The sequence below is a fragment of the Phyllobates terribilis genome, unplaced genomic scaffold (assembly GCF_046119375.1).
Source record: "Phyllobates terribilis strain yellow unplaced genomic scaffold, ASM4611937v1 Scaffold_3__8_contigs__length_932513732, whole genome shotgun sequence".
Taxonomy (NCBI): domain Eukaryota; kingdom Metazoa; phylum Chordata; class Amphibia; order Anura; family Dendrobatidae; genus Phyllobates; species Phyllobates terribilis.
The window spans coordinates 6951999-6977620 of record NW_027362763.1 but is presented as its reverse complement, the minus strand read 5'-3'; the positions used below and the strand labels follow the sequence as shown (position 1 = coordinate 6977620).

The window sequence follows — 25622 nt, the reverse complement described above, 5'->3', positions numbered from 1 at the left end:
TCCTCATCTGCTTCCTCCACCTCCTCTTGTCCCACCACGTGACTCTGAATTCTGTTTAACGTGTGCTCTAGCATGGAAATCACCGGAATAGTTATGCTGATAATGGCATCTGCGTCAGCACTAAACATCTTTGTCGCCATTTCAAAACTGTGCAGAAGGGTATGTGGCGCCCCTGAGGGTTCAGTCGCCTCAGAGGTACTGCATCTCACCCAGAGGTGTGGTATCTCACCCTCAGGTAAGGAAGGCATATGGCTCGGGACCCTAACACCTGCATCCAACACATACCCGCAGTGGGGGTAGGGCGACATTGCTACTAAGGGAGAGCATAGTCCCAGGTCCCTAGCTGGCGGGAGGGTCCTATGTAGTGGGTGTGGGTGGAGAAAGCAGCTTAGGGGAGCACATGACAGGGAGAGTATAAATAGGAAGCCGTCTTAGAAAGAGCAAGCCAGTCAGAGGAGGAGAAGTGACAGGAGCAGGGGCTCTGCATGAGCTCTACTCCGGAGGCGGGCCTAGCCTGGGAGGCCCAGGACTGAAGGAGAGAAGAGAGGAGTGGGAGCAGGAAGGCTCCAGGAACCGAAGGGACCCTAGGGGTACAGGCCGTGCAGAAGGCCACCCGTACGCCCGCTGCTACCAGGAGGTAGAGGGGTCAGGCCAGATAAGGGGAACTGGTCCCTCAACTAGCGGAGAAACAGCAAGGCTCAACTAGAAACCGAAGGCTGCAGCGTTTCATGTACTGCAGGCCAAAGTTCATGCCAGTCTCACTAAGAAGGTAGCCACATAGGACCCAGGGGATGGAACACACGTCGCCCGCTAAGGCCCGAGGATACCGGATAGAAGTGTCACTGGGTGTGAGGTGCAGGGAGAAGGCCAGAGAAAGGACACACAGAAGGGGGTCCTGCTAAGTACTTCGGAGCTATCTGGGGGTGGACTGAGCCCCTCACTGAGTACGCACAGCACGACGGGGGAGATTGCTCTGGTACCAGTAATCGGGACTGCAACAACTGTGAGTAAATATCTTGGGACTGCATCACACGGACTCTGTGTTCATTACTGACTCCCTGCACTACAACCACCATCATCCACCCACACTGCCCTGAAGCTACCGTCATGGCCAAAAGTATTGAGAATGAGACAAATAGTAATTTTTCCAAAGTTTACTGCTTCATTTTTTGTAATGGCAATTTGCATATACTCCTGAATGTCAGAGTGATCAGCTTAACAGCAATTACTGTACTTGCAAAGTCAATATTTGCCCAGAAAATGAACTTTAACCCCGAAAACACATTTCAACATCATTGCAGTCCTGCCTTAAAAGGAGCAGCTAACATCGTTTTAGTGATTGATCCATTAACACAGGTGTGGGTGTTGATGAGGACAGGGCTGGCGATCAATCAGTCATGATTAAGTAAGATTGACATCACTGGATACTTTAAAAGGAGGCTGGTTCTTGGTATCATTGTTTCTCTTCAGTTAACCATGGTTATCTCTAAAGAAACACATGCAGCCATCATTGCACTGCACAAAAATGGCCTAACAGGGAAGAGTATCGCAGCTACAAAGATTGCACCTCAGTCAACAATCTATCACATCATCAAGAACTTCAAGGAGAGAGCTTCCATTGTTGTCAAAAAGGCTCCAGGGCGCCCAAGAAAGACCAGCAAGTGCCAGGACCGTATCTTAAAACTGTTTCAGCTGCGGGATCGGACTACCAGCAGTGCCGAGCTTGCTCAGGAATGGCAGCAGGCTGGTGTGAGTGCTTCTGCACGCACTGTGAGGCGGAGACTCTTTGAGCAAGGGCTGGTTTCAAGGAGGGCAGCAAAGAAGCCACTTCTCTCCAGAAAAAACATCAGGGACCGACTGATATTCTGCAAAAGGTACAGGGAGTGGACTGCTGAGTACTGGGGCAAAGTCATTTTCTCTGATGAATCCCCTTTTCGATTGTTTGAGACATCTGAAAAACAGCTTATTCGGAGAAGAAGAGGTGAGCGCTACCACCTGTCTTGTCTCATGCCAACTGTAAAGCATCCTGAAACCATTCATGTGTGGGGTTGCTTCTCAGCCAAGGGAATCGGCTCACTCACAGTCTTGCCTAAAAACACAGCCATGAATAAAGAATGGTACCAGAATGTCCTCCAAGAGCAACTTCTCCCAACCGTCCAAGAGCAGTTGGGCGCCCAACAATGCCTTTTCCAGCATGATGGAGCACCTTGCCATAAAGCAAAGGTGATAACTAAATGGCTCATGGAACAAAACATAGAGATTTTGGGTCCATGGCCTGGAAACTCCCCAGATCTTAATCCCATTGAGAACTTGTGGTCAATCATCAAGAGACGGGTGGACAAACAAAAACCAACAAATTCTGGCAAAATGCAAGCATTGATTATGCAAGAATGGACTGCTATCAGTCAGGATTTGGTCCAAAAGTTGATTGAGAGCATGCCAGGGAGAATTACAGAGGTCTTGAAGAAGAAGGGGCAACACTGAAAATATTGACTTGCTGCATTAACTCATTCTAACTGTCAATATAACCTATTGGTACTCATAATATGATTGCAATTATATTTCTGTATGTGATATAAACATCAGACAAACACTAATAAAAACCAGAGGCCAGCAGATCATGTGAAAATATAATTTTGGTGTCATTCTCAAAACTTTTGGCCATGACTGTACACTCTTCCTGTGGGGAGTAATAATACCATTGCTGCAAAACCACCAGCTTCAGAGGACTTTTCCGCAGTGGCGGCCCCTTTGGCCGCACTCCACAGGTGGCGTAGTCGGACAATATAAAACCCATATATACAAATTCCCCTTGGATTGACTGCCCTGGGTCACGGACTGGGTCACTGCCACAGTGACTACAACCCCCAGCGTCTACCGGCTCGGCTCAGGGTACCCCACGGCCAAGGGGGCGCGTCAACTTCATAGGTGCCTGATCTGAGACCACTCTTGCAGCATGATTTGCCCCACCTCTGGATCTCGTTGGCCCAGGCTATACGTCAGAACGTATTGCACCAGGTCTTGTCGGTGCTGCCACAGTCTCTGCAACATGTGCAGAGTTGAATTCCACCATGTCAGCACATCGCATTTCAGCCGGTGAACTGGCAGGCCCAACGACTTCTGTAGAGATGTAAGTCCTTGAGCTGCGGGATGCAAACGGCGGAAGTGAGCACACAGCGACCGTGCCCTCTGCAGAAGGCCATCTAGTCCGGGATAGTGGGCTAAAAATTGCTGGACAACCAGGTTCAACACGTGAGCCATACAAGGCACGTGTTTGACATTGCCCCGGCTAAGGGCCACACCCAGGTTTGCAGCATTGTCGCACACGGCCTTCCCCTGCAGGTCCAGTGGAGACAACCATTCATGAAACTGGGCTTGCAGAGCTGACCACAACTTCTCAGCTGTGTGACTCACATTTTCCAGACATTTCAAAGTAAACACCGCCTGATGCCGTTGAGCCCTGCTGCCAGCATAGTAAGGAGGTGTGCAGGATTCATTCTGCGCAGTTAGAAAGCGGGTGGCATTACCAGACAGGCTTTGGGTGCAGGTGGAGGACCGAGAGGATGTTGAGGAGGCAGAAGCAGTGGTGGAACTTCTAGATAAAGAGGATTGACGTACAACTCGTGGGGACGGCAAGACTTGGACAGCAGCCCCTTGTCCTGCTGTCACCATAGTTACCCAGTGCCGAGTCAGCGACATGTAACGCCCCTGTCCATGCCTACTCGCCCAAGTGTCTGTGGTGAAATGCACCCTGTCACACACAGAGTTTCTCAAAGAAGCGCTGATGATGTGTGCGTCATGCTGGTGGAGCGCAGGCACACCTTTCTTTGAGAAGTAGTGCCGACTGGGCATCTGATACTGGGGCACTGCGACGGACATAAGGTCTCGAAAGTCCTCTGTGTCCACCAGGCGGAAAGGCAGCATTTCTGTAGCCAACAGCTTGCAGATGGTGAAATTCAACCTCTTAGCTTTCTCATGGCTAGGAGGAAATGGTCTTTTACTTGTCCACATCTGAGGGACCGAGAGCTGGCTGTTGTGCTTAGACGGGGTTGAGTAGGGTGTCCCCGGCAAACTTGCCGGTCTGTGAGGAAAATGCAGGCGGAAAAGTTAGGTTGCCTTGATCCAAAGGTGGTGCCCTCGATGTGTTTCCACTTCCAAATGAAATGATGACCTGCCAATCACACTGGCTGTTGCAGGTAAAGAGGTGGCAGGTCTGCGTCCAAAAAAATGTTTGACTGCTGTCCCCCCAGTCACAGAGGATGAAGTGGCCGCGGATGCACAAGATGGGGCAGACGGTGCTTGGCCCGGCCCGCTTGGCCGCATTGTAGCACAGTGAGCTTCCCACTGCAACTTATGCTTCATATCCATGTGACGGTTCATGCATGAAGGACTCATACTATGGATTTTTTGGCCTCTACTTAGCTTTTGGTGACAAATATTATAGATAACACGAGTTGGGTCATCCTTATCGATCTGAAAAAATGCCCAGGCTATGCAAGGCTTAGAGCCCAAGCGACCTGAAGAGCCACTACGACTTGTGGTCAGAGGCAGAGTTGTGGTTGAGGATGCAGTTGTTGACGTGCTTCCAGTACTTCGTCTCTGTCCAGGAAGGCGCAACCTAACCTCGTTGTCAGTAGCATCTGTGATGCCCAGCTGCGCTTGGTATCACAGATCCTAGAAGAGTGCATTGATGGAATCCTCCACAAGAGGCCCCCATAAACATTCACACATCTCCACTTTCCACCTCAGACCAGCAGAGGGAGCCCATTAGGGATATAAATAGGGAAGGTGGAGCTAGGCAGTTCAGTTCCTCTGAAGAGTTCCTGCAGTAGAGAAGCCTAAGAGAGGTCAGTCTGCAGTGGAGCTCAGTCTAGTCTAGAGAACTCACTTAATAGTTCAGCAGTGGAGCACGAGGCTCCGGTTAGCTAGATTCAGGGAGCCCAGTTAGAGCTTAAGGTGTGCCGGCGCCATAAGATCGGAGAAGCGCGGCAAGCTGCGGTTAGTGTGTATAGCCTAGTTAGGGCCCGAGTAGGTCGAAGGCGAGTGGAGAGTTAGTACATAGGGGGCAGAGGAGCTTAACCAGCTCACCTCGAAGCATTTACCGGACACCGGATCCGAGCTTACCGGGATCTCCATGACCCAGTAAGGCATAACCGGAATTCCTGGAGAACTACAAGTCCCAGGATCGCTAAGGTGCTGATACGTAACAGAGCCAGGAGACGCTTAGGCCCCGCATACTGGGAGCATGAACTCCAAGACAAGGCCCTATCACAAGGTCAGCCAGCGCAGGACAGAGACAAAGTTAGGTCTAGCTCCAGGAAGGTCAGAAACTCACTACGCAGAGGCAAGAAACAGGAGACCCTAATCCCGCTCATTGGGGAGGATCCTGATATGCACCCTTCACCCTACAGTGCTCCGGGATGTGCCTGAATTTCCACCAGTAAAAGGTACTGAAGTGACTACCGTGTCCGTTCCCGTTCTTGCTCTGGCCCAGCTGGGTCTCGCCTGTCCTGCATTCCCCCTGCATATGCTTTTCTGAGGCCTAGCTCCACCTGTGGGGAGCTATACCATCGATCTGCCTTATCACCGGCCTCAGTGGACTGCTGCAGCGCTGGTGCTTCTCACCAGATACCACAGGTGGCGTCACGAACTCTTATAAAATTAACAATTTTCTACCCTTTTAAAGAGTGCCCCCAGGGTACGGGCCCGCGAGCCGACCACCGCGACATCCCAAAGGCCAGGCAAAGGCCCGGGTACCGAGTCATCCCCATCCCCTGGGCTAGTCACATCCTCCTCCACCTCCTCTACTGACCTCATCGACTGGCTGACTGTGGGTGGACAGTAAGTGGGATCTCCAATCTCGTCATCATTACCCTGTGTTTTCTCACACCCGTCATCCTCAGAGCCAACCTCTCCCTGCCCTGACCGAAAAGTCAAGTTGTCACTCCAATCAGGTATTTGAGTCTCAACATCGTCTTCATCATTGTCTCCACCAACAGGAGTTACAGTTTGGGAACGAGGGTCTACATTATGCTCAGAATCTTCTTCATCTGGTCCTGGATCCGACTCATAAAGATTCTGGGCATCAGTGCAGATCATTTCCTCGTCTGGATTAACAGAAGCTCTGGAGCAGACCTCCATTTCCCAGGCTATAGTATGAGTAAACAGCTCTGCAGACTTAACCATCTGTGTTACCCCATACTCAGACGGGCATCTGGAGACTTGGCAGATGTGAGGAAGCAAGTGCGATTGGGGTGACACCTCTGAGGACTGGAGTATTTGTGATGTTGAAGTTGAGGTGGAGGAGAGCCCACTTGAAGGAGCACTTGATATCCGTTGAAGCACCTGCTGTTTTTGTGCCTCATCTGGAATTTGTAGCGATGGGCGTGTCCGTAAGAAAGGGATCGTATCACATTGTCCACGAAAAGAAGTAGACTTCTTAGTTTGGCTGGAAGATGGTCTTTCTTCTGCAGATGTTACACCCCCCCACCGCGGGGGAGCTTGACCCACCAGCGGACAGGCACCAGTATTGGAAGAGGGGGGCTGGCCGTCAGGGTCCACCGCGGCTCTGGCACAAACCCGGCGACACAGAGGTCGCACGGGCAGGAACGGACTGGCCGTGTCGGCTTCGCACTCCAGCGTAGTCCCTCTGCCCGCTTGCGCCCGTAACCTCAAAGGGATGCGCAAGCGGCATTTCTTCCCAGGGCTGTTCCCCGCCCAGCAGGAACATGGGGGAGCTCAGGTTGGCCTTCCACTGTACTCCCTTACCTCCCTTGCCCTCTTTCCTTCTTCCATTCTCCATCTAACCCCTCGGCTCTGTGGTGTCCGCTCTCCCTCCAGCTCTCTCCTTCTCACAGGTGGACTACCGCGTGTATTCATACTGTGGCAAATCTTTTGGGCCCAGGCATAAGAAGTTGTCGAGGTAGTGGATAATATGTGCCCCCTTAGAAAAGTCCATTACAACCCATTCAAGGAAGCAACTAAATGCCTCAAATAGTGAGCAGGATCTGGAGCACCCTATGGATAAACAGCGATCTACATAGTATGCTCCTTCCCAGAAGCAGCCCAATAGGTGGACACTATTCGGAGGCACAGGTAGTAAGTAACCGGAACGCCGCATCAATGTCTGTTTTGGCCATTAGGGTGACCCTTCCCAACTTCTTGATCCGCCTGATTGCCTTGTCAAAGGATGTACAGTATATACTACTGTACTTGGTTCCGCTTCGATGTTGTCGTTTACGGACCTGCCCCTTGGATATGACAAATGGTGGATTAGTCCGAATGTATTGGGTTCCGTTTTTGGCACAACTCACAACGGGGATACCACTACATCTTGTAAGGAAAGTGTTCTGAATGGAACTGCCTGTAACGGGTCTGGGAGGCGGAACCTCTGAGCAACTATACAAGGGGGCGGTCCTTGTAAGGAAGCGGGTGGCTCCCAGAGAAGACGGGCAGGTAATCACGGCAAGTGACAGGGACAGTCTCTGGGTAGAAGGGCAAGTAGTCACGGCAAGTGACAGGGACAGTCTCTGGGTAGAAGGGCAGGTAGTCACGGCAAGTGACAGGGACAGTCTCTGGGTAGAAGGACGGGTAGTCACGGCAAGTGACAGGGACAGTCTCTGGACAGGCAGGTGGTCACGGCTAGTCACGGCAGAGCCTCCAGGTAGGCTAGCAGGCAGGTAGCAGGTGAGCGCTCCTAGGTGAGCAGGCGAGAGTCTCTGGACAGGCAGGTGGTCACGGCAAGTGACAGCGGAGCCTCCAGGAAGGCTAGCAGGCAGGTAGCAGATGAGCACTCCCAGGTGAGCAGACAAGAGTCTCTGGACAGGCAGGTGGTCACGGCAAGTGACGGCGGAGCCTCCAGGTAGGCTAGCAGGCAGGTAGCAGATGAGCGCTCCCAGGTGAGCAGACAAGAGTCTCTGGACAGGCAGGTGGTCACGGCAAGTGACGGCGGAGCCTCCAGGTAGGCTAGCAGGCAGGTAGCAGATAAGCGCTCCCAGGTGAGCGGGCAGGCTGGTCCATAGACAGACTGACAGGTGTCGGAAGGCAGACCGTCGGACCGCAGGCTTGCAAGCAGGTAAACGGATATCTGGCAGGTATCAAGCAGGAATCTGGCAGGTGACTGGCAGGTAACAGGCAGGAATCTGGCAGGTGACTGGCAGGTAACTGGAAACGGGACCTGAGGGCTGAAGCAGAGTAAAGGCTTTGCAACAACATTGCTCGGTCACCTCCATTTTGGAGGAGGTGCCTTATATATGGTGAAGTCCTCCGGCCATTGGCCGGGGACTCCTTAGGACGGGGCGCGCGGCCCCTTTAAGAGAGGGGGAGTGCGCGCGCGCGCCCTAAGCACCGTGGCCGGGAAGCAGCGCGCGCTGCCAGCAGAGCGGGAGGAAGACGCCGGGCACAGAGCGGAGAGGTGAGGGGAACAGCGTCCCTGCCTAGCAGGAGGCAGGGACGCCGACGCTACACTGCCATTCTACCTAAAGATATTTCTTTTTTTAATTTTTTTGTCACGACGTCTGGGTGTTGGTAGGCTGATTTTAGATTTTTACTTCAGCCTTTCTTGATTTTAGAAGGGCATGACACGCCTATATCTGTGTCTCCCCCTCCTTTTACTCCTCCACCTCTTTTCTTTTCGCATGACTATATGTACTTGTCAATTTTCCATGTGTTAGTTTGTCTTCTGAGCAGTTTTTCAGCTTTTGGACACCTTTGAAGTGTTTTCTATGTGTTTTCTATGTGTTTCTATGTGTTTTTGTTTGCCTGCCATTGGTTTTAACGGTGTTCGAAGGTGTTCAGCAAACAGTTTGGCGAACATACGGGGGTGGCTCAACACTAGACTGTGGTGGTAAATTAGCAATTCTTAGGTCGCTGGTTGAATTCCGGCTCGAAGGACATTTTCTTCGTCCTATCTTATGTTTTGTACCTACTGACAAACACACCACTGCTGTGCTCCTTCTGTACGACTATAAAAAAAAATCTAGTCCAGAAAGCTTTCCTCTAGTGTGCCTTGGGAATTCAAAAAGTAGGTGGCAGAAGCATAGCTTTTACTTGCGGGACCTGCTGTGGGTCAAAGCGGAACGTTCTTTAACCGTAGTATGATACCCAAGCAAAAGACACCAACGTCCCTGGGTGGGCTTGAACCACCAACCTTTTGGTTAACAACTGAACATGCTAACCAATTGCGCCAAAGAGACACAACCTCTGTTCAAATTTCTGGCAGCCTCAGACAGGTCAAACACAATCTACGCAGATGATTTGCAAGAATAACATGATAAAAGAAAGCTATAGAAACAAAGAAACAATTGCAGAACCCTTGGAATACTCCAATAGCCCACAAATAAGCTCTTACTGATGAATTCCATCGCATGGACCTGAAGTCAGACAGTAATTAGGTTTCTCCTCTTATCACCTGTAACCAGCAGCAGAGTGGCGCAGCGGAAGCGTGCTGGGCCCATAACCCAGAGGTCGATGGATCGAAACCATCCTCTGCTAAGTTATTGCTTTTTTTTATAGAATTCACCTTTACATTTTGCCAAAATGCTTCAGTCAAAGCAAGCGCGTTTCGGCTAAAAGAATAAAAATGAGCTCAAAAAATAAAAATGAGCTCAAAAATTAAACCAAACTAAAAAAGTCTAAAGCTTCTGCATGGGATTGTGCTACATTACAACTTCCTTCTACAAACTATTTAGGTTTATTTCACTCCCCTCAATTTGGTTTTCCATATACGTAGAAAAGGTTTGCTAGAAAATTGCTTGCCCATATTTGTAAGCCAACATTCACCTTATGAATTCCACTTATGGTCTTCAACTTTGGCAAAAAGTAATCCGCACTTAAAAAAAAAAAAAAAAAAAAAAGAGGCTGCAATGGCACGTGTCACAGTATATGAAAATTGTTATGTGTTGTGGCAAGAAACTAAAAATGAGCTCATCAGGCATGGGGGATTAGCTCAAGTGGTAAAGCACTCGCTTAGCATGCGAGCGGTAGCGGGATCGAAGCCCGCATTCTCCAAAATTACCATTTATTGTTTTTTTCAGTTGGTAGAGCAATGATTCTTTTGCAAACTGCTCATGGCTCCCACAGCTAGACCTAGGAGGCTTTCCTCCGTAGGCCAAACAAGCCTTTGATAGCTCAGCTGGTAGAGCGGAGGACTGTAGATGTAAATTAGCAATCCTTAGGTCGCTGGTTCAATTCTGGCTCAAAGGACATTTTCTTTGTCCTATCTTATGTTTTGTACCTACTGGCAAACACACCACTGCTATGCGCCTTCTGTACGACTATAAAAAAATCTAGTCCAGGAAACTTTCCTCCGTTGCACCTTGGGAATTCAAAATGTAGGTGGCAGCAACATAGCTTTTACTTGCGGGACCTGCTGTGGGCCAAAGCGGAACATTCTTTAACCGTAGCATGATACCCAAGCAAAAGACACCAACGTCCCTGGGTGGGCTTGAACCACCAACCTTTCGGTTAACAGGCGAACGTGCTAACCAATTGCACCACAGAGACAAAAGCCTCTGCTCCATTTTCTGGCAGCCTCAGCCAGGTCAAACACAATTTACGCAGATGATTTGCAACAATAGTATGATAAAAGAAAGCTATAGAAACAAAGAAACAATTGCAGAACCATAGGAATACTCTAATAGCCCACAAATAACCTCGTACTGATGAATTCCATCGCATGGACCTGAAGTCAGACAGTAATTAGGTTTCTCCTCTTACCACCTGTAAACGGCAGCAGAGTGGCGCAGCGGAAGCGTGCTGGGCCCATAACCCAGAGGTCGATGGATCGAAACCATCCTCTGCTAAGTGATTGCTTTTCTTTTATAGAATTCACCTTTACATTTTGCCAAAATGCTTCAGTCAAAGCAAGCGCGTTTCGGCTCAAAAAATAAAAATGAGCTCAAAAAATAAAAATGAGCTCAAAAATTAAACCAAACTAAAAAAGTCTAAAGCTTCTGCATGGGATTGTGCTACATTACAACTTTATTCTACAAACTATTTAGGTTTATTTCACTCCCCTCAATTTGGTTTTCCATATACGTAGAAAAGGTTTGCTAGAAAGTTGGTTGCCCATATTTGTAAGCCAACATTCATCTTATAAATTCCACCGATGGTCTTCAACTTTGGCAAAAAGTAATCCGCACTTAAAAAAAAAAAAAAGAGGATGCAATGGCAGGTGTCACAGTATATGAAAATTGTTATGTGTTGTGGCAAGAAACTAAAAATGAGGTCATCAGGCATGGGGGATTAGCTCAAGTGGTAGAGCGCTCGCTTAGCATGCGAGAGGTAGTGGGATCGATGCCCACATTCTCCAAAATGATCATTTATTGTTTTTTTCAGTTGGTAGAGCGATGATTCTTTTGCAAACTGCTCATGTCTCCCACAGCTAGACCTAGGAGGCTTTCCTCCATAGGCCAAACAAGCCTTTGATAGCTCAGCTGGTAGAGCGGAGGACTGTAGTTGTAAATTAGCAATCCTTAGGTCGCTGGTTCAATTCCGGCTCGAAGGATATTTTCTTCGTCCTATCTTATGTTTTGTACCTACTTGCAAACACACCACTGCTATGCTCCTTCTGTACGACTATAAAAAATCTAGTCCAGTAAACTTTCCTCCGTTGCACTTTGGGTTTTCAAAACGTAGGTGGCAGCAACATAGCCTTTACTTGCGGGACCTGCTGTGGGCCAAAGAGGAACGTTCTTCAACCGTAGCATGATACCCAAGCAAAAGACACCAATGTCCCTGGGTGGGCTTGAACCACCAACCTTTCGGTTAACCAATTGCACCACAGAGACACAAGTCTCTACTTGATTATCTGACAGCCTCAGCCAGGTCAAACACAATTTACGCAGATGATTTGCAAGAATAACATGATAAAAGAAAGCTATAGAAACAAAGAAACAATTGCAGAACCCTAGGAATACTCTAATAGCCCACAAATAAGCTCTTACTGATGAATTCCATCGCATGGACCTGAAGTCAGACAGTAATTAGGTTTTCCTCTTATCACCTGTAACCAGCAGCAGAGTGGCGCAGCGGAAGCGTGCTGGGCCTATAACCCAGAGGTCGATGGATCGAAACCATCCTCTGCTAAGTTATTGCTTTTTTTTATAGAATTCACCTTTACATTTTGCCAAAATGCTTCAGTCAAAGCAAGCGCGTTTCGGCTAAAAGAATAAAAATGAGCTCAAAAAATAAAAATGAGCTCAAAAATTAAACCAAACTAAAAAAGTCTAAAGCTTCTGCATGGGATTGTGCTACATTACAACTTCCTTCTACAAACTATTTAGGTTTATTTCACTCCCTTCAATTTGGTTTTCCATATACGTAGAAAAGGTTTGCTAGAAAGTTGCTTGCCCATATTTGTAAGCCAACATTCACCTTATGAATTCCACTTATGGTCTTCAACTTTTTCAAAAAGTAATCCGCACTTAAAAAAAAAAAAAAAAAAAAAAAAAAACGAAAGAGGATGCAATGGCAAGTGTCACAGCATATGAAAATTGTTATGTGTTGTGGCAAGAAACTAAAAATGAGGTCATCAGGCATGGGGGATTAGCTCAAGTGGTAGAGTGCTCGCTTAGCATGCGAGAGGTAGCGGGATCGATGCCCGCATTCTCCAAAATTATCATTTATTGTTTTTTTCAGTTGGTAGAGCGATGATTCTTTTGCAAACTGCTCATGGCTCCCACAGCTAGACCTAGGAGGCTTTCCTCCATAGGCCAAACAAGCCTTCGATAGCTCAGCTGGTAGAGCGGAGGACTGTAGTTGTAAATTAGCAATCCTTAGGTTGCTGGTTCAATTCCGGCTCGAAGGACATTTTCTTCATCCTATCTTATGTTTTGACCTACTGGCAAACACACCACTGCTATGCTCCTTCTGTACGACTATAAAAAAAATCTAGTCCAGGAAACTTTCCTCCGTTGCACCTTGGGTTTTCAAAACGTAGGTGGCAGCAACATAGCCTTTACTTGCGGGACCTGCTGTGGGCCAAAGAGGAACGTTCTTCAACCGTAGCATGATACCCAAGCAAAAGACACCAACGTCCCTGGGTGGGCTTGAACCACCAACCTTTCGGTTAACCGATTGCACCACAGAGACACAAGTCTCTACTTGATTATCTGACAGCCTCAGCCAGGTCAAACACAATTTACGCAGATGATTTGCAAGAATAACATGATAAAAGAAAGCTATAGAAACAAAGAAACAATTGCAGAACCCTAGGAATACTCTAATAGCCCACAAATAAGCTCTTACTGATGAATTCCATCGCATGGACCTGAAGTCAGACAGTAATTAGGTTCTCCTCTTATCACCTGTAACCAACAGCAGAGTGGCGCAGCGGAAGCGTGCTGGGTAGAGATGAGCGTTGTTCTACTCGAACTGTTCGCCAATCTCAAATTCAAGCTGTTTTGGGCGGTGTTCGAGCCGGTCGGCGAACACTAACAATTTGAGAAAAATTCGGCTGTTCGAGGTTATGTTCGATAACTGTTCGTGCACCAAAATCATAACTGGATTTTTTCTCAGTAATGATGAAAATTAATGTTAATACGCAGTTTGAGTGTACAGCGGGGTGGGGGGAGGGGCAGGGGATGGATCTCTGCAGGAACAATGAAGATCTCCATTTTTTTTTCTCTTTCCCGCATTTACAGTGGGGAGGTGCAATCTGTCAGCCTATCAGCAGCGCACACACGGAGCGAAGTGCTTTTTTTCACACAAGCAAGGGCATGTGTGATTGGCAGTGTATGTCACATGTCCTTGCCCTATAAGACCAAGCCATTTTCCCCGTCGCCACCATTTTCTCACTGCTGCAGCTGCGTGTTAGACGGCACCGCTGTTGCTGTGTGCGCTATACCTTGTTAATTTCAAGCTAATTTTCGCACAAATATACAGATAGCTTGGGAGTAGGGAATAGTTGTGATTGCAGTCCTTTTAAGGACTAGGTTACAGCATTTCCTACGACTTTTATCAAGCAGGTCTGTGCTCTTAAATAGATAGATTGTGGGAGTAAAGACTAATTGTAATTGCAGTCCTTTTCAGGACTAGGTTACATCAGTTCCTATCAGTTTTTGCCAGGCAGGTCTGTGCCAGTGCTGTGCAAGTTTTTTTCACAGCATTTGGCTGAATCTAGCAAAGCTAATCCATTTTGGCCTATTGCAGAGTGTGTTAGTCAGTGGAGTAGCCTATCTGTGTTGCAAGATATACCACCTGTGTATAGAATACCAATTTTTTTACTGCACCTAGTGAAGTAAAATCTTTTGGGCATAGCAACATTCTATTAGTCCATCTATACTGACCTCCATCAGGTTGCAAACTGAATATAATTTTTTTCTGCATCTAGCTCTGAAAAAATATTTGGGCTTCTAGCAGTGTGTGGGACTTGGTCTATTAGTCCATCTATACTGACCTCCATCAGGTTGCAAATTAAAAATAATTTTTTTCTGCATCTAGCTCTGAAAAAATATTTGGGCTTCTAGCAGTGTGTGGGACTTGGTCTATTAGTCCATCTATACTGACCTCCATCAGGTTGCAAATTAAAAATAATTTTTTTCTTCATTTATCTCTGAAAAAATATTTGGGCTTCTAGCAGCGTGTGGGACTTGTTCTATTAGTCCATCTATACTGACCTCCATCAGGTTGCAAATTAAAAATAATTTTTTTCTGCATCTAGCTCTGAAAAAATATTTGGGCTTCTAGCAGTGTGTGGGACTTGGTCTATTAGTCCATCTATACTGACCTCCATCAGGTTGCAAATTAAAAATAATTTTTTTCTGCATCTAGCTCTGAAAAAATATTTGGGCTTCTAGCAGTGTGTGGGACTTCGTCTATTAGTCCATCTATACTGACCTCCATCAGGTTGCAAATTGAATAAAAAAATTTTCTGCATCTAGCTCTGAAAAAATATTTGGGCTTCTAGCAGTGTTGGACTTGTTCTATTAGTCCTTCTATACTGACCTCCAGCAGGTTGCAAATTGAATATAATTTTTTTCTGCATCTAGCTCTGAAAAAATATTTGGGCTTCTAGCGGTGTGTGGGACTTGGTCTATTAGTCCATCTATACTGACCTCCATCAGGTTGCAAATTAAAAATAATTTTTTTCTGCATCTAGCTCTGAAAAAATATTTGGGCTTCTAGCAGTGTGTGGGACTTGGTCTATTAGTCCATCTATACTGACCTCCATCAGGTTGCAAATTAAAAATAATTTTTTTCTTCATTTAGCTCTGAAAAAATATTTGGGCTTCTAGCAGTGTGTGGGACTTGTTCTATTAGTCCTTCTATACTGACCTCCAGCAGGTTGCAAATTGAATATAATTTTTTTCTGCATCTAGCTCTGAAAAAATATTTGGGCTTCTAGCGGTGTGTGGGACTTGGTCTATTAGTCCATCTATACTGACCTCCATCAGGTTGCAAATTAAAAATAATTTTTTTCTGCATCTAGCTCTGAAAAAATATTTGGGCTTCTAGCAGTGTGTGGGACTTGGTCTATTAGTCCATCTATACTGACCTCCATCAGGTTGCAAATTGAATAAAAAAATTTTCTGCATCTAGCTCTGAAAAAATATTTGGGCTTCTAGCGGTGTGTGGGACTTGGTCTATTAGTCCATCTATACTGACCTCCATCAGGTTGCAAATTAAAAATAATTTTTTTCTGCATCTAACCCAGCCAATAGTTTTGGCCTAATACCACAGTTTGGCCACTCAGCTCTGCTCGGTTACCATCCATTGTTTTTTTGTGCAAACAACTCCAGAGTTGTGAATTAGTCAACCACCAAAATGAGTGGAAAAAGGCCTGCTGCTGGTGGAAAGGGGAATAGGCGTGTTGGTAAGGGGAAAAAAGGTTGTGTCCGTGGGTTAGGTGCAGAAGAAAGACCATCTTCCAGCCAAACTAAAATGTCTACTTCTTTTAGCGGACAATGTGATAAGATCCCTTTCTTACGGCCACGCCAATCGCTACAAATTCCAGATGAGGCACAAAAACAGCAGGTGCTTCAACGGATATCAAGTGCTCCTTTAAGTGGGCTCTCCTCCACATCAACTTCAACATCACAAATACTCCAGTCCTCAAAGGTGTCACCCAAATCGCACTTGCTTCCTTACAGCTCCCAAATCTCCAGCTGCCCGTCTGAGTATGAGGTAGAACAGATGGTTGAGTCTGCAGAGCTGTTTACTCATACTATAGCCTGGGAATCAGAGGTCGACTCCAGCGCTTCTGTGAATCCAGACGAGGAAATGATCTGCACTGATGCCCAGAATCTTTATGAGTCGGATCCAGGACCAGACGCAGAAGGTTCTGACCATAATGTAGACCCTCATTCCCAAACTGTAACTCCTGTTGGTGGAGACAATGAGGAAGACGATGATAAGACTCAAATACCTTATTGGAGCGACAACTTTAGTTTTTTGTCAGGGCAGGAACAGGTTGGCTCTGAGGACGACGGGTGTGATAACGCACAGGGTGATGATGATGAGGTCGGAGATCCCACTTACTGTCAACCCACAGTCAGCCAAGAGATGAGGTCAGCAGAGGAGGTGGAGGAAGATGCTAGTGACGACGAGGTCAGGTTGCGCCTTCCTGGACAGAGACGTAGTACTGGAAGCACGTCAACAACTGCATCCTCAAACACAACTCTGCCTCTCACCACAAGTCGTGGTGGCTCTTCAGGTCGCATGGGTGCTAAGCCTTGCATAGCCTGGGCATTTTTTCAGATCGATAAAGATGACCCAACTCGTGTTATCTGTAACATTTGTCAGCAAAAGCTAAGTAGAGGCCAAAAAATACATAGTTTGAGTACTTCATGCATGAACCGGCACATGGACATGAAGCATAAGTTGCAGTGGGAAGCTCAGTGTGCTACAATGCGGCCTAGCCGGCCGGGCCAACCGCCGTCTGCCATATCTTGTGCATCCGCGGCCTCTTCATCCTCTGTGACTGGGGGGACAGCAGTCACACCTGTTTTGGGGCGCAGACCTGCCACCTCTTTACCCGCAACAGCCAGCGTGATTGGCAGGTCATCATTCTCTTTGGAGGTGGCAACACCAGCTGGTCTTGAGCGCTGTCCGACATCGATAGCACCACCTTTGGATCAAGGCAACCTAACATGTCCGCCTGCATCTTCCTCACAGACCGGCAGTTTGCCGGGGACACCCTTATCAACCCCGTCTAAGCACAATAGCCAGCCCTCGGTCCCTCAGATGTGGACAAGTAAAAGACCATTTCCTCCTAGCCATGAGAAAGCTAAGAGGTTGAATTTCACCATCTGCAAGCTCTTGGCTACAGAAATGCTGCCTTTCCGCCTGGTGGACACAGAGGATTTTCGAGACCTTATGTCCGTCGCAGTGCCCCAGTACCAGATGCCCAGTCGGCACTACTTCTCAAAGAAAGGTGTGCCTGCGCTCCACCAGCATGTCGCACACAACATCACCGCTTCTTTGAGAAACTCTGTGTGTGACAGGGTGCATTTCACCACAGACACTTGGACGAGTAGGCATGGACAGGGGCGTTACATGTCGCTGACTGGGCACTGGGTAACTATGGTGACAGCAGGACAAGGGGCTGCTGTCCAAGTCTTGCCGTCCCCACGAGTTGTGCGTCAATCCTCTTTTTGTCAAAGTTCCTCCACTGCTTCTGCCTCCTCAACCTCCTCTCGGTCTTCCACCTGCACCCAAAGCCTGTCTGGTCATGCCACAAGCTTTCTAACTGCGCAGAAGGGATCCTGCACACCTCCTTACTATGCTGGCAGTAGGGCTCAACGTCATCAGGCGGTTTTTACATTGAAATGTCTGGGAAATGTGAGTCACACAGCTGAGGAGTTGTGGTCAGCTCTGGAGAACCAATTTCATGAATGGTTGTCTCCACTGGACCTGAAACCAGGGAAGGCCGTGTGCGACAATGCTGCAAACCTGGGTGCGGCCCTTCGCCGGGGCAATGTCACACACGTGCCTTGTATGGCTCACGTGTTGAACCTGGTTGTCCAGCAATTTTTAGCCCACTATCCCAGACTAGATGGCCTTCTGCAGAGGGCACGGTCGCTGTGTGCTCACTTCCGCCGTTCGCATCCCGCAGCTCAGCGACTTACATCTCTACAGAAGTCGTTGGGCCTGCCACTTCACCGGCTAAAATGCGATGTGCCTACCCGGTGGAATTCAACTCTGCACATGTTGCAGCGACTGTGGCAGCACCGACAAGCCCTGGTGCAATACGTTCTGACGTACAGCCTGGGCCAATGAGATTCAGAGGTGGGGCAAATCACGCTGGAGGAGTGGTCTCAGATCAGGGACCTATGCACCCTTCTGCACAGTTTTGAAATGGCGACGAAGATGTTTAGTGCTGACGATGCCATTATCAGCATGACTATTCCGGTGATTTACATGCTGGAGCACATGTTAAACAGAATTCGGAGTCAGGTGGTGGCACAAGAGGAGGTGGAGGAAGTAGAGGAGGAGGAGTTGTATGCGGAAGGGCTAACATCTGCAAGGTCCAGACGGTCGGCAGCACCAAGGCAGCAGGCATGTGAGGGTGGGGGAGATGATTTTACCAGGGCGCATGGTAGCAGCCAAACTAGTGAGGAAGGTGCAGGAGCCCAGGAAGAAGTGGAGGACGAACTGATGGAAGACTCATCAGATGAGGGAGACCTTGATCACATTTCTGTTGTGCGAGGTTGGGGGGAGAGGACAGAGGAAGGAAGCATGATTGTTACCTCGCCACCAACACAACAGGGACTTGGTGCTCCTGGATGCGCAACACACATGAGTGCCTTCTTGCTGCACTACCTGCAACATGACCCTCGAATTGTGAGAATTAGAAATAATCCTGACTACTGGGTTGCCACACTGTTAGATCCCCGGTACAAAAGTAAATTTGCAGAAATTATTCCTGCCATAGAAAGGGATGCACGCATGCAGGAGTATCAGCAGAGACTGTTGCAGAATCTTACATGTGCTTTTCCACAAAATACCAGTGGTGCACGTAGTGAATCTCACAGTTCCAACTTGCCAACCGTGGGACCGTCAAGTGTTCAGCACTCAAACCGTAACAGAACCACAGTATCTGCTGGTAACATCAATTTTGCGGAATCATTTCACCACTTTTTTAGCCCATCCTTTGCAAGGCCACAGGAGACAAGAAGTCTGACACATAGTCAACGCCTAGAGACGATGGTACAGGAGTATCTCCAAGTAAACATTGAAGCCACGACTGTGTCACTGGACCCTTGCTCTTTTTGGGCTTCCAATCTGGATAAATGGCCGGAGCTAGCCACTTACGCCTTGGAGATCTTGTCATGCCCCGCAGCCAGCGTTCTGTCTGAACGTGTGTTCAGCGCTGCTGGTGGTGTGCTGACAGATAAGCGCACGCGGATCTCCACTGATAATGTAGACAGACTCACGTTCATAAAGATGAACAAATCATGGATCCGAAACGACAATTTACGCAGATGATTTGCAAGAATAACATGATAAAAGAAAGCTATAGAAACAAAGAAACTATTGCAGAACCCTAGGAATACTCTAATAGCCCACAAATAAGCTCTTACTGATGAATTCCATCGCATGGACCTGAAGTCAGACAGTAATTAGGTTCTCCTCTTATCACTTGTAACCAGCAGCAGAGTGGCGCAGCGGAAGCGTGCTGGGTAGAGATGAGCGTTGTTCTACTCGAACTGTTCGCCAATCTCAAATTTGAGCTGTTTTGGGCGGTGTTCGAGCCGGTCGGCGAACACGAACAATTTGAGAAAAATTCGGCTGTTCGAGGTTATGTTCGATAACTGTTCGTGCACCAAAATCATAACTGGATTTTTTCTCAGTAATGATGAAAATTAATGTTAATACGCAGTTTGAGTGTATAGCGGGGCAGGGGATGGATCTCTGCAGGAACAATGAAGATCTCCATTTTTTTTTCTCTTTCCCGCATTTGCAGTGGGGAGGTGCAATCTGTCAGCCTATCAGCAGCGCACACACGGAGCGAAGTGCTTTTTTTCACACAAGCAAGGGCATGTGTGATTGGCAGTGTATGTCACATGTCCTTGCCCTATAAGACCAAGCCATTTTCCCCGTCGCCACCATTTTCTCACTGCTGCAGCTGCGTGTTAGACGGCACCGCTGTTGCTGTGTGCGCTATACCTTGTTAATTTCAAGCCAATTTTCGCACAAATATACAGATAGCTTGGGAGTAGGGAATAGTTGTGATTGCAGTCCTTTTAAGGACTAGGTTACAGCATTTCCTACGACTTTTATCAAGCAGGTCTGTGCTCTTAAATAGATAGATTGTGGGAGTAAAGACTAATTGTAATTGCAGTCCTTTTCAGGACTAGGTTACATCAGTTCCTATCAGTTTTTGCCAGGCAGGTCTGTGCCAGTGCTGTGCAAGTTTTTTTCACAGCATTTGGCTGAATCTAGCAAAGCTAATCCTTTTTGGCCTATTGCAGAGTGTGTTAGTCAGTGGAGTAGCCTATCTGTGTTGCAAGATATACCACCTGTGTATAGAATACCAATTTTTTTACTGCACCTAGTGAAGTAAAATCTTTTGGGCATAGCATCATTCTATTAGTCCATCTATACTGACCTCCATCAGGTTGCAAACTGAATATAATTTTTTTCTGCATCTAGCTCTGAAAAAATATTTGGGCTTCTAGCAGTGTGTGGGACTTGGTCTATTAGTCCATCTATACTGACCTCCATCAGGTTGCAAATTAAAAATAATTTTTTTCTTCATTTAGCTCTGAAAAAATATTTGGGCTTCTAGCAGTGTGTGGGACTTGTTCTATTAGTCCTTCTATACTGACCTCCAGCAGGTTGCAAATTGAATATAATTTTTTTCTGCATCTAGCTCTGAAAAAATATTTGGGCTTCTAGCGGTGTGTGGGACTTGGTCTATTAGTCCATCTATACTGACCTCCATCAGGTTGCAAATTAAAAATAATTTTTTTCTGCATCTAGCTCTGAAAAAATATTTGGGCTTCTAGCAGTGTGTGGGACTTGGTCTATTAGTCCATCTATACTGACCTCCATCAGGTTGCAAATTAAAAATAATTTTTTTCTGCATCTAGCTCTGAAAAAATATTTGGGCTTCTAGCAGTGTGTGGGACTTCGTCTATTAGTCCATCTATACTGACCTCCATCAGGTTGCAAATTGAATAAAAAAATTTTCTGCATCTAGCTCTGAAAAAATATTTGGGCTTCTAGCAGTGTGTGGGACTTGTTCTATTAGTCCTTCTATACTGACCTCCAGCAGGTTGCAAATTGAATATAATTTTTTTCTGCATCTAGCTCTGAAAAAATATTTGGGCTTCTAGCTGTGTGTGGGACTTGGTCTATTAGTCCATCTATACTGACCTCCATCAGGTTGCAAATTAAAAATAATTTTTTTCTGCATCTAGCTCTGAAAAAATATTTGGGCTTCTAGCAGTGTGTGGGACTTGGTCTATTAGTCCATCTATACTGACCTCCATCAGGTTGCAAATTAAAAATAATTTTTTTCTTCATTTAGCTCTGAAAAAATATTTGGGCTTCTAGCAGTGTGTGGGACTTCGTCTATTAGTCCATCTATACTGACCTCCATCAGGTTGCAAATTGAATAAAAAAATTTTCTGCATCTAGCTCTGAAAAAATATTTGGGCTTCTAGCAGTGTGTGGGACTTGTTCTATTAGTCCTTCTATACTGACCTCCAGCAGGTTGCAAATTGAATATAATTTTTTTCTGCATCTAGCTCTGAAAAAATATTTGGGCTTCTAGCGGTGTGTGGGACTTGGTCTATTAGTCCATCTATACTGACCTCCATCAGGTTGCAAATTAAAAATAATTTTTTTCTGCATCTAGCTCTGAAAAAATATTTGGGCTTCTAGCAGTGTGTGGGACTTGGTCTATTAGTCCATCTATACTGACCTCCATCAGGTTGCAAATTAAAAATAATTTTTTTCTTCATTTAGCTCTGAAAAAATATTTGGGCTTCTAGCAGTGTGTGGGACTTGTTCTATTAGTCCTTCTATACTGACCTCCAGCAGGTTGCAAATTGAATATAATTTTTTTCTGCATCTAGCTCTGAAAAAATATTTGGGCTTCTAGCGGTGTGTGGGACTTGGTCTATTAGTCCATCTATACTGACCTCCATCAGGTTGCAAATTATAAATAATTTTTTTCTGCATCTAGCTCTGAAAAAATATTTGGGCTTCTAGCAGTGTGTGGGACTTGGTCTATTAGTCCATCTATACTGACCTCCATCAGGTTGCAAATTGAATAAAAAAATTTTCTGCATCTAGCTCTGAAAAAATATTTGGGCTTCTAGCGGTGTGTGGGACTTGGTCTATTAGTCCATCTATACTGACATCCATCAGGTTGCAAATTAAAAATAATTTTTTTCTGCATCTAACCCAGCCAATAGTTTTGGCCTAATACCACAGTTTGGCCACTCAGCTCTGCTCGGTTACCATCCATTGTTTTTTTGTGCAAACAACTCCAGAGTTGTGAATTAGTTAACCACCAAAATGAGTGGAAAAAGGCCTGCTGCTGGTGGAAAGGGGAATAGGCGTGTTGGTAAGGGGAAAAAAGGTTGTGTCCGTGGGGTAGGTGCAGAAGAAAGACCATCTTCCAGCCAAACTAAAATGTCTACTTCTTTTAGCGGACAATGTGATAAGATCCCTTTCTTACGGCCACGCCAATCGCTACAAATTCCAGATGAGGCACAAAAACAGCAGGTGCTTCAACGGATATCAAGTGCTCCTTTAAGTGGGCTCTCCTCCACATCAACTTCAACATCACAAATACTCCAGTCCTCAAAGGTGTCACCCAAATCGCACTTGCTTCCTTACAGCTCCCAAATCTCCAGCTGCCTGTCTGAGTATGAGGTAGAACAGATGGTTGAGTCTGCAGAGCTGTTTACTCATACTATAGCCTGGGAATCGGAGGTCGACTCCAGCGCTTCTGTGAATCCAGACGAGGAAATGATCTGCACTGATGCCCAGAATCTTTATGAGTCGGATCCAGGACCAGACGCAGAAGGTTCTGACCATAATGTAGACCCTCATTCCCAAACTGTAACTCCTGTTGGTGGAGACAATGAGGAAGACGATGATAAGACTCAAATACCTGATTGGAGCGACAACTTTAGTTTTTTGTCAGGGCAGGAACAGGTTGGCTCTGAGGACGACGGGTGTGATAACGCACAGGGTGATGATGATGAGGTCGGAGATCCCACTTACTGTCAACCCACAGTCAGCCAAGAGATGAGGTCAGCAGAGGAGGTGGAGGAAGATGCTAGTGACGACGAGGTCAGGTTGCGCCTTCCTGGACAGAGACGTAGTACTGGAAGCACGTCAACAACTGCATCCTCAAACACAACTCTGCCTCTCACCACAAGTCGTGGTGGCTCTTCAGGTCGCATGGGTGCTAAGCCTTGCATAGCCTGGGCATTTTTTCAGATCGATAAAGATGACCCAACTCGTGTTATCTGTAACATTTGTCAGCAAAAGCTAAGTAGAGGCCAAAAAATACATAGTTTGAGTACTTCATGCATGAACCGGCACATGGACATGAAGAATAAGTTGCAGTGGGAAGCTCAGTGTGCTACAATGCGGCCTAGCCGGCCGGGCCAACCGCCGTCTGCCATATCTTGTGCATCCGCGGCCTCTTCATCCTCTGTGACTGGGGGGACAGCAGTCACACCTGTTTTGGGGCGCAGACCTGCCACCTCTTTACCCGCAACAGCCAGCGTGATTGGCAGGTCATCATTCTCTTTGGAGGTGGCAACACCAGCTGGTCTTGAGCGCTGTCCGACATCGATAGCACCACCTTTGGATCAAGGCAACCTAACATGTCCGCCTGCATCTTCCTCACAGACCGGCAGTTTGCCGGGGACACCCTTATCAACCCCGTCTAAGCACAATAGCCAGCCCTCGGTCCCTCAGATGTGGACAAGTAAAAGACCATTTCCTCCTAGCCATGAGAAAGCTAAGAGGTTGAATTTCACCATCTGCAAGCTCTTGGCTACAGAAATGCTGCCTTTCCGCCTGGTGGACACAGAGGATTTTCGAGACCTTATGTCCGTCGCAGTGCCCCAGTACCAGATGCCCAGTCGGCACTACTTCTCAAAGAAAGGTGTGCCTGCGCTCCACCAGCATGTCGCACACAACATCACCGCTTCTTTGAGAAACTCTGTGTGTGACAGGGTGCATTTCACCACAGACACTTGGACGAGTAGGCATGGACAGGGGCGTTAAATGTCGCTGACTGGGCACTGGGTAACTATGGTGACAGCAGGACAAGGGGCTGCTGTCCAAGTCTTGCCGTCCCCACGAGTTGTGCGTCAATCCTCTTTATGTCAAAGTTCCTCCACTGCTTCTGCCTCCTCAACCTCCTCTCGGTCTTCCACCTGCACCCAAAGCCTGTCTGGTCATGCCACAAGCTTTCTAACTGCGCAGAAGGGATCCTGCACACCTCCTTACTATGCTGGCAGTAGGGCTCAACGTCATCAGGCGGTTTTTACATTGAAATGTCTAGGAAATGTGAGTCACACAGCTGAGGAGTTGTGGTCAGCTCTGGAGAACCAATTTCATGAATGGTTGTCTCCACTGGACCTGAAACCAGGGAAGGCCGTGTGCGACAATGCTGCAAACCTGGGTGCGGCCCTTCGCTGGGGCAATGTCACACACGTGCCTTGTGTGGCTCACGTGTTGAACCTGGTTGTCCAGCAATTTTTAGCCCACTATCCCAGACTAGATGGCCTTCTGCAGAGGGCACGGTCGCTGTGTGCTCACTTCCGCCGTTCGCATCCCGCAGCTCAGCGACTTACATCTCTACAGAAGTCGTTGGGCCTGCCACTTCACCGGCTAAAATGCGATGTGCCTACCCGGTGGAATTCAACTCTGCACATGTTGCAGCGACTGTGGCAGCACCGACAAGCCCTGGTGCAATACGTTCTGACGTATAGCCTGGGCCAACGAGATTCAGAGGTGGGGCAAATCACGCTGGAGGAGTGGTCTCAGATCAGGGACCTATGCACCCTTCTGCACAGTTTTGAAATGGCGACGAAGATGTTTAGTGCTGACGATGCCATTATCAGCATGACTATTCCGGTGATTTACATGCTGGAGCACATGTTAAACAGAATTCGGAGTCAGGTGGTGGCACAAGAGGAGGTGGAGGAAGTAGAGGAGGAGGAGTTGTATGCGGAAGGGCTAACATCTGCAAGGTCCAGACGGTCGGCAGCACCAAGGCGGCAGGCATGTGAGGGTGGGGGAGATGATTTTACCAGGGCGCATGGTAGCAACCAAACTAGTGAGGAAGGTGCAGGAGCCCAGGAAGAAGTGGAGGACGAACTGATGGAAGACTCATCAGATGAGGGAGACCTTGATCACATTTCTGTTGTGCGAGGTTGGGGGGAGAGGACAGAGGAAGGAAGCATGATTGTTACCTCGCCACCAACACAACAGGGACTTGGTGCTCCTGGATGCGCAACACACATGAGTGCCTTCTTGCTGCACTACCTGCAACATGACCCTCGAATTGTGAGAATTAGAAATAATCCTGACTACTGGGTTGCCACACTGTTAGATCCCCGGTACAAAAGTAAATTTGCAGAAATTATTCCTGCCATAGAAAGGGATGCACGCATGCAGGAGTATCAGCAGAGACTGTTGCA

General features: G+C 47.3%; 7 non-coding genes across 7 annotated transcripts; 6 read left to right on the top strand and 1 right to left on the bottom strand.

Moving 5' to 3' along the window:
• Positions 1–10117: 10117 nt before the first annotated feature.
• On the top strand, positions 10118–10203 carry TRNAY-GUA (transfer RNA tyrosine (anticodon GUA)). Its single transcript is given in 2 exon segments — positions 10118–10154; positions 10168–10203. It is a non-coding gene; the product is annotated as a tRNA-Tyr (tRNA).
• Positions 10204–10429: 226 nt separating this feature from the next.
• TRNAN-GUU (transfer RNA asparagine (anticodon GUU)) lies at positions 10430–10503 on the bottom strand. Its single transcript has one exon. It is a non-coding gene; the product is annotated as a tRNA-Asn (tRNA).
• A 735-nt stretch (positions 10504–11238) lies between these two features.
• On the top strand, positions 11239–11311 carry TRNAA-AGC (transfer RNA alanine (anticodon AGC)). Its single transcript has one exon. It is a non-coding gene; the product is annotated as a tRNA-Ala (tRNA).
• Positions 11312–11420: 109 nt separating this feature from the next.
• On the top strand, positions 11421–11506 carry TRNAY-GUA (transfer RNA tyrosine (anticodon GUA)). The gene is given in 2 exon segments: positions 11421–11457; positions 11471–11506. It is a non-coding gene; the product is annotated as a tRNA-Tyr (tRNA).
• A 509-nt stretch (positions 11507–12015) lies between these two features.
• TRNAI-UAU (transfer RNA isoleucine (anticodon UAU)) lies at positions 12016–12087 on the top strand. Its single transcript has one exon. It is a non-coding gene; the product is annotated as a tRNA-Ile (tRNA).
• Positions 12088–12540: 453 nt separating this feature from the next.
• TRNAA-AGC (transfer RNA alanine (anticodon AGC)) lies at positions 12541–12613 on the top strand. The gene has a single exon. It is a non-coding gene; the product is annotated as a tRNA-Ala (tRNA).
• A 109-nt stretch (positions 12614–12722) lies between these two features.
• Positions 12723–12808, top strand: TRNAY-GUA (transfer RNA tyrosine (anticodon GUA)). Its single transcript is given in 2 exon segments — positions 12723–12759; positions 12773–12808. It is a non-coding gene; the product is annotated as a tRNA-Tyr (tRNA).
• The last annotated feature ends 12814 nt before the right edge of the window (positions 12809–25622 follow it).